This window comes from Schistocerca nitens, chromosome 8, assembly GCF_023898315.1.
Source record: "Schistocerca nitens isolate TAMUIC-IGC-003100 chromosome 8, iqSchNite1.1, whole genome shotgun sequence".
NCBI classification, from domain to species: domain Eukaryota; kingdom Metazoa; phylum Arthropoda; class Insecta; order Orthoptera; family Acrididae; genus Schistocerca; species Schistocerca nitens.
Window position 1 is genome coordinate 130,874,422 of NC_064621.1, and position 3,479 is coordinate 130,877,900.

The 3,479-nt window shown below is 51.4% G+C and overlaps 1 pseudogene; it reads left to right on the top strand.

Annotated features, from left to right (window-relative positions):
* Positions 1-608: 608 nt before the first annotated feature.
* On the top strand, positions 609-726 carry LOC126199847 (5S ribosomal RNA; annotated as a pseudogene).
* Positions 727-3,479: the final 2,753 nt, after the last annotated feature.

Here is a 3,479-nt window from a genome sequence, read left to right on the forward strand (position 1 = left end):
CCGCTGTTGTAGCCCAACATCTCTACAGAGTGTTCAGACGGTGCCTTGGCCTGCACGAGCACCATACCTGTCTCTAGGCGAGCACACATGGGACATCATCGGGCGACAACTCCAGCATCATCCATAACCACCATTAACCGTCCCTGTATCTGACCGATCAAGTGCAACATGCAAGGGATTCCATCCCACAAACTGACATCCGACACAATACATCACGTTTGCTTGCTTTCAGTCAACATTCTGGCGAATGCACTGCCTACTAATGTACCAATAGTTCACATTTGGAATGGCCTATCTCGCGCTTACATTAACCTGTGATCCTGCAATGTTAATCACTTGGCCGGCCGCGGTGGCCGAGCGGTTCTAGGCGCTACAGTCTGTAACCGCATGACCGCTACAGTCGCAGTTTCGAATCCTGTCTCGGGCATGTGTGTGATGTCCTTAGGTTAGTTAGGTTTAAGTAGTTCTAAGTTCTAGAGGACTGATGACCTCAGAAGTTTAGTCCCATAGTGCTCAGAGCCATTTGAACCCTTTTTTTGTTAATCACTTGAATATGTAACATAGACAAATTTTTTCCCGAAATTTCATTTTCTACATTACTTATTTTTGGCAACGGCCTTGCCGCAGTGGATACACCGGTTCCCGTGAGATCACCGAAGTTAAGCGCTGTCGGGCGTGGTCTGCACTTGGATGGGTGACTATCCAGGCCGCCGTGCGCTGTTGCCATTTTTCGGGGTGCACTCAGCATCGTGATGCCAATTGAGGAGCTACTCGACCGAATAGCAGCGGCTTCGGTCAAGAATACCATCATAACGACTGGCAGAGCGGTGTGCTGTCCCCTCCTATTCGCATCATCCACCGAGGATGACACGGCAGTCGGATGGTCCCGGTGGACCTCTCTTGGGCTGAAGACGGAGTGCTTTACATTAATTATTTAATTGGTGTTGGAATTTGTTTCCGCCAGTCTCTCTCATTAACAGATGTGAATGTTTATGGCTTCTGTGTCCACTGTAGAGAACTACAGAAGATAATTTCAAGGTGCAATGTAAATGAAGTGTTTATTACAATATCTGAGGTTTTATTACATGTTTCCATTAGGTGGCCAGTCGGTAGCAACCTTCTCCTATCACCGATGAATGCTGTTTCGGTTATTCTATTCGAAACAATCAAGAAACGGGACGAGATTCTTTACAACTCCGAGACAGCTAAGAGATGGGTAAGATGGGATTTCCTGAGCTGACCAGAACGAAACTCAGTAGAGGGTGACGTTAACTTTGTGGCCCAGAAGCTTCCCCCCACCCACGATGCTCCTACTATTGGCCAGAGGAAGATGTCGCCCTTTCGCTTCACGACGGCCGGCCGCAATATGGCCGCCTTAGCGCCACCAGCTCGGGGGCGCTAACTTCATTGCGGCCATTAGCCAATTGGGAGGTGGGGGAGGCCTGGGATTAGCTTAGCGGTCGGGCGGCGTGGCCGGCGCGTGAGTCAGTGTTGGCAACCCTTGCCCGGGGTTCCGCGCCGTGGGCACAGGAGGGACGCCGGAGTCGCGGCCGTTCGCCCCTGTCCGGCGGTCTTATCGAATTACGTCCTCCGGGAAACGAAAGCAATCTCGGCCGTGCCGCAGCCAGCAGGTCCCCACGGCGCGCCGTGCGGCCGAACCGAACAATAACTTCGTTAGCGAGCAATTTCCCCCTTAGGCCGGCGGTGTCCCTGACCCCGGAGGAAGGCCCCGATGTGGATGGATGGCCGGGATCGGCCGCTCTTTAGCGGAATGGCCGCCAAGGCCAACTTTCTCTCCCTCGGGCGCCCTGCGCTGTCCTACGATCGCCGTTTTGGGGCTGCACACCTGCCAGGAGCAGCGAATGGGGCACCCGCTGTACGGCACACCCACAACTCACACCCACACACGTATGTCAGTTATTGAACTTCGTGGTGCGGTACTTTCGGGTTGATGGGACCGTGTGCTGCGGCTATTCCTGGAGATAGTCTTGAATGTTGATATTCTTCACCTGTCAGTAGCGTAATACACTACTGACCATTAAAATTGCTACACCAAGAAGAAATGCAAAAGATACACGGGTACTCACTGCACAAATATATTATACTAGAACTGACATATGATTACGTTTTCACGCAATTTGGGTGTATAGATCCTGAGAAATCAGTACTCGGAACAACCACCTCTGGCCGCAATAACGGCCTTGATACGCCTGGGCATTGAGTCAAACAGAGCTTGGATGGTGTGTACAGGTACAGCTGCCCACGCAACTTCAACACGATACCACAGTTCATCCAGTGTAGTGACTGGCGTATTGTGACGAGCCAGTTGCTCGGCCACCATTGACCAGACGTATTCAGTTGGTGGGAGATCTGGAGAATGTGCTGGCCAAGGCAGCAGTCGAACATTTTCTATATCCAGAAAGGCCCGTACAGGACCTGCAACATGCGGTCGTGCATTATCCTGCTGAAATGCAGGGTTTCGCAGGTATCGAATGAAGGGTAGAACCACGGGTCGTAACACATCTGAAATGTAACGTCCACTGTTCAAAGTGCCGTCAATGCGAACAAGAGGTGACCGAGAAGTGAAACCAATGGCACCCCATACCATCACGTCGGGTGATACGCCAGTATGGCGATGACGAATACACGCTTCCAATGTGCGTTCACAGCGATGTCGCCGAACGCGGATGCGACCATCAGGATGCTGTAAACAGAACCTGGATTCATCCGAATAAATGACGTTTTGCCATTCGTACACCCAGGTTCGTCGTTGAGTACACCATCGCAGGCGCTCCTGTCTCTGATGCAGCGTCAAGGGTAACCGCAGCCATGGTCTCCGAACTGATAGTCCATGCTGCTGCAAACGTCGTCGAACTGTTCGTGCAGATGGTTGTTGTCTTGCAAACGTCCCCATCTGTTGACTCAGGGATCGAGACGTGGCTGCACGATCCGTTACAGCCATGCGGATAAGATGCCTGTCATCTCGACTACTAGTGATAAGAGGCCGTTGGGATCCAGCAGGGCGTTCCGTATTACCCTCCTGAGCCCACCGATTCCATATTCTGCTAACAGTCATAGGATCTCGACCAACGCGAGCAGTAATGTCGCGATACGATAAACCGCAATCGTGATGGGCTACAATCCGACGTCTATCAAAGTGGCAAACGTGATGGTACGCATTTCTCCTCCTTACACGCGGCATCACAACAACGTTTCACCAGGCAACGCCGGTCAACTGCTGTTTGTGTATGAGAAATCGGATGGAAACTTTCGTCATATCAGCACGTTGTAGGTGTCGCCACCGGTGCCAACCTTGTGTGAATGCTCTGAAAAGCTAATCATTTGCATATCACAGCATCTTTTCTTCCTGTCGGTTAAATTTCGCGTTTGTAACTCGTCATCTTCGTGGTGTAGCAGTTTTAACTCCAGTAGTGTATATATGGAATCGGGCGTTCAACTGGAGGCTAGCGTTAGCGTTT